We start from the raw sequence: 10,000 nt of genomic DNA on the forward strand, positions 1-10,000 counted from the left end.
AGCAGTCACAAAGCCGGTTGCGGTAGACCGGTCCCCGAACCCTGCCCCAGCGCCGGGGGGGAGGTGGAAAGGGGAGGATGCGGCAAGGCACGCGCCGGGCCGCTAACGCCACGGCTCCCCCCCGCTCGAGCCGCTCGGGGCTGGGGGAACGAGGACGACACCTCACACGCGACGGGAAGCGAAGTGGAAAGGAAGACCGCCCTTGCCCTGCCGGCCGGGGGCCCTTTCCGACGCGACCCGAAAGGCCTCATCGATCAACAAGGACAGAAGGAAAGGAAGCCAGCGGAGGCCCCACGGCCTCGCTCTTCTGGGACAGACACAGCCACGCGCACCCGCCACCGCCCTCGGGAGCAGCCAGCAGGCACGGGGCTCGGCGTGCGGGCAACACGCCGGAGGAGCAAACGGGGCGCCCTCCAGAGATGGGGGGGGGGCAAGCTGCACCGGGCCGCACCGGCTCACAGGGCACCTCTGCCTCCCCGAAATGTGGGCTTGCATTTTCCCTCAAGCTGCACCGAGTTACATCTCCATCACGGGGCGCCCCTCTGGAGCCAGGAGGAAGCCGTGCTGGGGCACCGGCTTGCCCTCCTCCCCCCATGCCGGGCTCCATAGCATACGAGTGGCCAGTCACCGCCGCTGGCTTTTCCCTTAGATGCCGTGCCCCCGCGGGCTGCGGCTTTGGCCATGGGGGGGAACCCCCGTGAAGAGGGTCCAGTGCTGGGAACTCTCTCTGCCCCTTACCGGGCTCTCTCTCGCCGTGCCTGGACGGGCTTGCTTTCCATTCTTGGTGGGACCGACGCCGGCACCACGTCTCCCCGGGCTTTCTCTGCCCCCGTGCCCCACCGGGCAAACTTCGCTTCGGGGGTTCCACACTTCGGCAGTGGCCGGCGCCAGCCACTCGTCAACTTTTTTTCTTTTCCCCGCTTTCGTTGCCGAGCCCGGGCTGGGCTCCGGCTCACGGACGAGCGAAACCCATCCAACACCGCTGAGGGTGCGCCAGCGGCCGCTCCAAACCGCCGCGCCTTTGTTCGGCCCCGCGGGTCCCCTCTCTGACCCGGGCGAAAGCCACCGAGAAGCCAGACGGACCCCTGCCCAGCCGCCTGGCGGGTGGCTTGGAGCAGCCGCTCGGCAGCGCTGCCCTGGGAGTGCTCGGCGTCACTCGTTCCCTCATATACGGAACTGGAGGGCCGTCAGCTCCGCGAGCGCACAACCAGCCGACCTCCGCCCAGCGGCAGGTCGCAGAAATCACGCCGGCTTGTACGATGACGTAGGCGGAGGCAGAGCGCAACAGCGACCCCTTGGCGACAAGCGCGATCTCCGCGGAGAGCACGTCTACTCGCCGAGGGAGAGCACGTCTACTCGCCGAGGGAGAGCACGTCTACTCGCCGAGGGAGAGCACGTCTACTCGCCGAGGGAGAGCACGTCTACTCGCCGAGGGAGAGCACGTCTACTCGCCGAGGGAGAGCACGTCTACTCGCCGAGGGAGAGCACGTCTACTCGCCGAGGGAGAGCACGTCTACTCGCCCAGGGAGAGCACGTCTACTCGCCCAGGGAGAGCACGTCTACTCGCCCAGGGAGAGCACGTCTACTCGCCCAGGGAGAGCACGTCTACTCGCCCAGGGAGAGCACGTCTACTCGCCGAGGGAGAGCACGTCTACTCGCCGAGGGAGAGCACGTCTACTCGCCCAGGGAGAGCACGTCTACTCGCCCAGGGAGAGCACGTCTACTCGCCGAGGGAGAGCACGTCTACTCGCCGAGGGAGAGCACGTCTACTCGCCGAGGGAGAGCATGTCTACTCGCCGAGGGAGAGCACGTCTACTCGCCGAGGGAGAGCACGTCTACCCTCCCGCCTGAGGGAGAGCACGGGGGGGGGGGACAAAGACAGGCGGCAGCAGCTTCGGTGAACGTCACCCGGGAGGCGACCGGGGCTGTCCCGGGGCAGTCCCGGGAAGCCGGCGTCCGACACAGGGAACCGTCAGCTGCCGGACCGGGGCGAATCCCCGCGGCCACGGCAGGGGTGGGGGCTCGAAGACAGCCGGCAGCCGCTTCGGTGAACGTCACCCGGGAGGAGACTGGGGCCCTCCCGGGACCGTCCCGGGAAGACGACGTTCGGCACGAGATCCCGGCCGCGGCCGGACCGGCTCGAAGCCTCGCGGTCCCGGCAGCAGCCGGAGCCGCTCGCCGCCTCGGGCTCCCGGCCCCCTACAGATCCGGCGACTCGTTCGCGGGCGGCGGGGGGAGGCAGTGGAGGGGGTGCGGGGAGAAGCGGCAGCGGAGGCGGAGGGGGGGGGGGCTCGAAGACAGCCGGCAGCCGCTTCGGTGAACGTCACCCGGGAGGCGATCGGGGCCGTCCCGGGGCCGTCCCGGGATGCCGGCTTCCGGCACGGGGTCCCGGCCGCGGCCGGACCGGCTCGTATCCCCGCGGCTCCGGCAGGGGGGGGGGGGCTCGAAGACAGCCGGCAGTCGCCTCGGTGAACGTCACCCGGCCGGCGACCGCGGCCGTTCCGGGGCCGTCCCGGGAAGCCTGCGACAGGCACGGGGTCCCAGCCGCGGCCGGACCGACTCGAAGCCCCGCGGCCCCGGCACGGGGGAGGCCCAAAGACTGGCGGCAGCCGCTTCGCTGAACGTCACCCGGCCGGCGACCGGGGCCGTCCCGGGGCCGTCCCGGGATGCCGGCATCCGGCACGGGGTCCCGGCCGCGGCCGGAGCGGCTCGAATCCCCGCGGTCCCGGCAGCAGCCGGAGCCGCTCGCCGTTCGGGCTCCCGGCACCCTACGGATCCGGCGACTCGTTCGCCGGCGGCGGGGGGAGGCAGTGAAGGAGGTGCGGGCAGAAGCGGCAGCGGAGGCGGAGGGGGGGGGGGGGCTCGAAGACAGCCGGCAGCCGCTTCGGAGAACGTCACCCGGCCGGCGACCGCGGCCGTTCCGGGGCCGTCCCGGGAAGCCTGCGACAGGCACGGGGTCCCGGCCTCGGCCGGACCCGCACTGGGTGCCGCCGCCTCGGGCTCTCGGGACGGTATGGATCCGCCGACTCGTTCGCCGGCGGCGGGGGGAGGCAGTGGAGGGGGTGCGGGGAGAAGCGGCAGCGGAGGCGGAGTGGGGGGGGGGCTCGAAGACAGCCGGCAGCCGCTTCGGTGAACGTCACCCGGCCGGCGACCGGGGCCGTCCCGGGGCTGTCCGGGGATGCCGGCTTCCGGCACGGGGTCCCGGCCGCGGCCGGACCGGCTCGAATCCCCGCGGTCCCGGCAGCAGCCGGAGCCGCTCGCCGTTCGGGCTCCCGGCACCCTACAGATCCGGCGACTCGTTCGCGGGCGGCGGGGGGAGGCAGTGGAGGGGGTGCGGGGCAGAAGCGGCCGCGGAGGCGGAGGGGGGGGGGGGGCTCGAAGACAGCCGTCAGCCGCTTCGGTGAACGTCACCCGGGAGGCGACCGGGACCGGCCCGGGAAGCCATCGTCCGGCCCCGGATCCCGGCCGCGGCCGGACCGGCTCGAAGCCCCGCGGCCCCGGCACGGGGGAGGCCCAAAGACTGGCGGCAGCCGCTTCGCTGAACGTCACCCGGCCGGCGACCGGGGCCGTCCCGGGGCCGTCCCGGGATGCCGGCTTCCGGCACGGGGTCCCGGCCGCGGCCGGACCGGCTCGAATCCCCGCGGTCCCGGCAGCAGCCGGAGCCGCTCGCCGTTCGGGCTCCCGGCACCCTACGGATCCGCCGACTCGTTCGCCGGCGGCGGGGGGAGGCAGTGGAGGGGGTGCGGGCAGAAGCGGCAGCGGAGGCGGAGGGGGGGGGGGGCTCGAAGACAGCCGGCAGCCGCTTCGGTGAACGTCACCCGGCCGGCGACCGGGGCCGTCCCGGGGCTGTCCGGGGATGCCGGCTTCCAGCACGGGGTCCCGGCCGCGGCCGGAGCGGCTCGAATCCCCGCGGTCCCGGCAGCAGCCGGAGCCGCTCGCCGTTCGGGCTCCCGGCACCCTACGGATCCGGCGACTCGTTCGCCGGCGGCGGGGGGAGGCAGTGGAGGGGGTGCGGGGAGAAGCGGCAGCGGAGGCGGAGGGGGGGGGGGGCTCGAAGACAGCCGGCAGCCGCTTCGGTGAACGTCACCCGGGAGGCGACCGGGACCGGCCCGGGAAGCCATCGTCCGGCCCGGGATCCCGGCCGCGGCCGGACCGGCTCGAATCCCCGCGGCCCCGGCACGGGGGAGGCCCAAAGACTGGCGGCAGCCGCTTCGCTGAACGTCACCCGGCCGGCGACCGGGGCCGTCCCGGGGCCGTCCCGGGATGCCGGCTTCCGGCACGGGGGTCCCGGCCGCGGCCGGAGCGGCTCGAAGCCCCGCGGTCCCGGCAGCAGCCGGAGCCGCTCGCCGTTCGGGCTCCCGGCACCCTACGGATCCGGCGACTCGTTCGCCGGCGGCGGGGGGAGGCAGTGGAGGGGGTGCGGGCAGAAGCGGCAGCGGAGGCGGAGGGGGGGGGGGGCTCGAAGACAGCCGGCAGCCGCTTCGGTGAACGTCACCCGGCCGGCGACCGGGGCCGTCCCGGGGCTGTCCGGGGATGCCGGCTTCCGGCACGGGGTCCCGGCCGCGGCCGGAGCGGCTCGAATCCCCGCGGTCCCGGCAGCAGCCGGAGCCGCTCGCCGTTCGGGCTCCCGGCACCCTACGGATCCGGCGACTCGTTCGCCGGCGGCGGGGGGAGGCAGTGGAGGGGGTGCGGGGAGAAGCGGCAGCGGAGGCGGAGGGGGGGGGGGGGCTCGAAGACAGCCGGCAGCCGCTTCGGTGAACGTCACCCGGGAGGCGACCGGGACCGGCCCGGGAAGCCATCGTCCGGCCCGGGATCCCGGCCGCGGCCGGACCGGCTCGAATCCCCGCGGCCCCGGCACGGGGGAGGCCCAAAGACTGGCGGCAGCCGCTTCGCTGAACGTCACCCGGCCGGCGACCGGGGCCGTCCCGGGGCCGTCCCGGGATGCCGGCTTCCGGCACGGGGTCCCGGCCGCGGCCGGAGCGGCTCGAAGCCCCGCGGTCCCGGCAGCAGCCGGAGCCGCTCGCCGTTCGGGCTCCCGGCACCCTACGGATCCGGCGACTCGTTCGCCGGCGGCGGCGGGGAGGCAGTGGAGGGGGTGCGGGCAGAAGCGGCAGCGGAGGCGGAGGGGGGGGGGGGCTCGAAGACAGCCGGCAGCCGCTTCGGTGAACGTCACCCGGCCGGCGACCGGGGCCGTCCCGGGGCTGTCCGGGGATGCCGGCTTCCGGCACGGGGTCCCGGCCGCGGCCGGACCGGCTCGAATCCCCGCGGTCCCGGCAGCAGCCGGAGCCGCTCGCCGTTCGGGCTCCCGGCACCCTACGGATCCGGCGACTCGTTCGCGGGCGGCGGGGGGAGGCAGTGGAGGGGGTGCGGGCAGAAGCGGCCGCGGAGGCGGAGGTGGGGGGGGGCTCGAAGACAGCCGTCAGCCGCTTCGGTGAACGTCACCCGGGAGGCGACCGGGACCGGCCCGGGAAGCCATCGTCCGGCCCCGGATCCCGGCCGCGGCCGGACCGGCTCGAAGCCCCGCGGCCCCGGCACGGGGGAGGCCCAAAGACTGGCAGCAGCCGCTTCGCTGAACGTCACCCGGCCGGCGACCGGGGCCGTCCCGGGGCCGTCCCGGGATGCCGGCTTCCGGCACGGGGTCCCGGCCGCGGCCGGAGCGGCTCGAAGCCCCGCGGCCCCGGCAGCAGCCGGAGCCGCTCGCCGTTCGGGCTCCCGGCACCCTACGGATCCGGCGACTCGTTCGCCGGCGGCGGGGGGAGGCAGTGGAGGCGGTGCGGGGAGAAGCGGCAGCGGAGGCGGAGGGGGGGCGGGGGGGACGATAGTGGCGGGGGGCGGGGGGTGCTCGAAGGCAGCCGGCAGCCGGTTCGGTGAACATTCGCCGGGGCGGGGGGGGCGACCTGTCCGTGCCCGGGGCAGCCCCGGGAAGCCGGCAGCCAGCACGGGGTCCCGGCAGCACCTGTTCCCTGCCCTGGGACTTGCCGTGCCCGGCGGCCGGTTGCCCGGTGGGGGGAGCGATGAGAGGCGGGGCGCAGCGGCCGGGGCAGCGCCGGGCCGCAGCGGGGGGGCTGGGCGGGTGGGGTAGGCGTCGAGCGGCAAGCCCTCGGCTGCAGCGAATGTTCGGCGGTGCGGGGCGGGGGGGGGACGGGACGACACGTTGGGGGCGCCGAGTCCGAGCCACCCCCGGCCCCAGGGGCGGCCGGAGGGGGAGGCCGGTGCCTGGCCCTGGGAGCTGCTGGGCGCCGGATGGCCGAGGGTGCGTCAGAAGCCGCCCGAGCGGTCGAGCAGGTCCTCCAGAAAGGCCTAGGGTGGCTTCGAGGGCCCCGGGAGCAGTCGAGGGAGGCCTCCAGGCAGGTCTGGAGTGGATGGGAGGCCTTCCAAAGCAGACAAGGGAGGCTGCCAGCGGGGCCTAGGCTGGCACTGCAGCCTGTAAATGGTTGGGGGGGGGGCCTCTGGTGCGGCCTGGAGTCTCTGGGTGGCGTCCAGAGAGGTGCAAAAGATCCTCTGGTGCGGCCTGTGGTGGCGGAGAAGCCTGCAGAGCGTGCGGGGGAGGCTTCTGGTGCGGCCTGGGGTGGGTCGGAAGCCTGCAGAGCGTGCGGGAGAGGCTTCTGGTGCGGCCTGGGGTGGCTGAGAAGCCTGCAGAGCGTGCGGGAGAGGCTTCTGGTGCGGCCTGGGGTGGCTGAGAAGCCTGCAGAGCGTGCGGGAGAGGCTTCTGCTGCGGCCTGGGGTGGCTGAGAAGCCTGCAGAGCGTGCGGGAGAGGCTTCTGCTGCGGCCTGGGGTGGCTGAGAAGCCTGCAGAGCGTGCGGGAGAGGCTTCTGCTGCGGCCTGGGGTGGCTGAGAAGCCTGCAGAGCGTGCGGGGGAGGCTTCTGCTGCGGCCTGGGGTGGCTGAGAAGCCTGCAGAGCGTGCGGGGGAGGCTTCTGGTGCGGCCTGGGGTGGCTGAGAAGCCTGCAGAGCGTGCGGGGGAGGCTTCTGGTGCGGCCTGGGGTGGGACGGAAGCCTGCAGAGCGTGCGGGAGAGGCTTCTGGTGCGGCCTGGGGTGGGTCGGAAGCCTGCAGAGCGTGCGGGAGAGGCTTCTGGTGCGGCCTGGGGTGGGTCGGAAGCCTGCAGAGCGTGCGGGAGAGGCTTCTGGTGCGGCCTGGGGTGGCTGAGAAGCCTGAAGAGCGTGCGGGAGAGGCTTCTGCTGCGGCCTGGGGTGGCTGAGAAGCCTGCAGAGCGTGCGGGAGAGGCTTCTGCTGCGGCCTGGGGTGGCTGAGAAGCCTGCAGAGCGGGCGGGGGAGGCTTCTGTTGGGGCCTGGGGTGGGTCAGAAGCCTACAGAGCGTGCGGGGGAGGCTTCTGGTGCGGCCTGGGGTGGGTGGGAAGCCTGCAGAGCGTGCGGGGGAGGCTTCTGCTGCGGCCTGGGGTGGCTGAGAAGCCTGCAGAGCGTGCGGGGGAGGCTTCTGCTGCGGCCTGGGGTGGCTGAGAAGCCTGCAGAGCGTGCGGGGGAGGCTTCTGGTGCGGCCTGGGGTGGGACGGAAGCCTGCAGAGCGTGCGGGAGAGGCTTCTGTTGGGGCCTGGGGTGGCTGAGAAGCCTGCAGAGCGTGCGGGAGAGGCTTCTGCTGCGGCCTGGGGTGGCTGAGAAGCCTGCAGAGCGTGCGGGGAGAGGCTTCTGCTGCGGCCTGGGGTGGCTAAGAAGCCTGCAGAGCGTGCGGGAGAGGCTTCTGGTGCGGCCTGGGGTGGCTGAGAAGCCTGCAGAGCGTGCGGGAGAGGCTTCTGCTGCGGCCTGGGGTGGCTGAGAAGCCTGCAGAGCGTGCGGGAGAGGCTTCTGCTGCGGCCTGGGGTGGCTGAGAAGCCTGCAGAGCGTGCGGGAGAGGCTTCTGCTGCGGCCTGGGGTGGCTGAGAAGCCTGCAGGGCGTGCGGGAGAGGCTTCTGCTGCGGCCTGGGGTGGGTGGGAAGCCTGCAGAGCGTGCGGGGGAGGCTTCTGGTGCGGCCTGGGGTGGCTGAGAAGCCTGCAGAGCGTGCGGGGGAGGCTTCTGGTGCGGCCTGGGGTGGCTGAGAAGCCTGAAGAGCGTGCGGGAGAGGCTTCTGGTGCGGCCTGGGGTGGCTGAGAAGCCTGCAGAGCGTGCGGGGGAGGCTTCTGGTGCGGCCTGGGGTGGCTGAGAAGCCTGAAGAGCGTGCGGGAGAGGCTTCTGGTGCGGCCTGGGGTGGCTGAGAAGCCTGCAGAGCGTGCGGGGGAGGCTTCTGGTGCGGCCTGGGGTGGCTGAGAAGCCTGCAGAGCGTGCGGGAGAGGCTTCTGGTGCGGCCTGGGGTGGCTGAGATGCCTGCAGAGCGTGCGGGAGAGGCTTCTGCTGCGGCCTGGGGTGGCTGAGAAGCCTGCAGAGCGTGCGGGAGAGGCTTCTGCTGCGGCCTGGGGTGGGTCGGAAGCCTGCAGAGCGTGCGGGAGAGGCTTCTGCTGCGGCCTGGGGTGGGTCGGAAGCCTGCAGAGCTTGCGGGGGAGGCTTCTGGTGCGGCCTGGGGTGGGTCGGAAGCCTGCAGAGCATGCGGGGGAGGCTTCTGCTGCGGCCTGGGGTCTCTGGGTGGCCTCTAGAGAGGTGCAAAAGACCCTCTGGGTTGGGCTGGGGTGGCTCTTGGACCCCTGCCACACAGTGGAGAGAGGCCTCCGGCCCGCCACCTGTGTCCCTGTGTGCCTGAGTGCCTGTGTCCCTGTGTCCCTGTGTCCCTGTGTCCCTGAGTGCCTGAGTGCCTGTGTCCCTGAGTGCCTGAGTGCCTGAGTGCCTGTGTCCCTGTGTCCTTGTGTCCCTGTGTCCCTGTGTGCCTGAGTGCCTGTGTCCCTGTGTCCCTGTCTGTGTACCTGTGTGCGAGAGTGTCCCGCCACCCAGCGGCGGCGGGCAAGCAGGTAGGCGGGTGGGCGGGCCGGCGAGGGCCAGTGTGAGTTTGGGGGGTGGGAGGGGAGGCGGCAGCTGGAAGCGTCAGAGGAGGGGGCGTGGCTCCGGCTGGCCCCGGGAGCAGGTTCCCGGGACCGGGACCGGCTGGACCCGGCGGGTGGTTGATCCCGGGGCGGGGGGCAGAGGCGGCGGGAAGCGGCAGCTGCGTGTGCGGCGGGGGGGTGGAGGGCGAACCGCGGCGGGAAGCGGATGCTTCAGAGCAGGTTACGGGGGCGGGGACGGACGACACCACCTGTCCCCGCCCCGGGACGGGCTGGACCCGGCGCCCTGGACCCGGCGCCGTGTACCCGCCGCCGCCCCCGCCGCCGCCCCCCTCCGCCACCCCGGGACCCCGACGTTTTTTGGCGCCCGCGCCTTTTTTTGCTCCCCGCCTGCCCGCGCTGCCCCGGGCCCTCCCCCGGGGCGGGGCGGGAGGGAGGGACGGACGGACGGGTAGCCGGGGATCTCCGAGCGCGCGCCACCAGACCGAGGCGGGTCCCGGCGGCGGCGGCGGCGGCGGCGGCAGCAAGCGACGGCGGGGGGGGCAGGCTAGGGAGAGAGGGGGAGCGGCATGCGGTAGGGCTGGGGGGTTTGTTTCGGGGGGGAGGGGTGGGGGGGGGTGGCAGCGGTCAGCGAGAGCGGGGAGAGGGGGAGCGGCATGCGGTAGGGCTGGGGTGTTTTTGGGGTGGGGGCGTTGGGGGGATTAGCGGGCGGGCGGGCAGCCGAGCCAAGCGGCAAGCCGGGGGGGCGGGCGAGGGCGGCTTTAGGGCCGGAGGAGCGGAGCGCAACCTCCCCCGTGCAGGCTCCAGCGTGGAGAGCAGCAAGTTTTTGGGGACGGGGGACGACGGACGGGAGGGGCAGCGGCGAGAGGCTAGCTGCGGCAAGGGGCACCGGCACGGCCGCCCTAACAGCGCCGCCTCGGTCGCAGGGGTTAGAGAGCAGCCGGGCAGCCCGGGAGGGAAGCGGCAGCCCGCGAAGGGGGGAAGGGGGGGCTCCGCGCAAACCGCTAACGGGAGCCGGGGGGTGTGGGGAGCTGGGGGTGGCAGCAGCGGCAAGAGGCAACGTCGGGAGGGGGGGCTCCGCGCAAACCGGTAACGGG

Source organism: Melanerpes formicivorus, unplaced genomic scaffold (assembly GCF_026170545.1).
Source record: "Melanerpes formicivorus ecotype bairdi unplaced genomic scaffold, bMelFor1.0.p_v2 SCAF_683, whole genome shotgun sequence".
Classification (NCBI taxonomy): domain Eukaryota; kingdom Metazoa; phylum Chordata; class Aves; order Piciformes; family Picidae; genus Melanerpes; species Melanerpes formicivorus.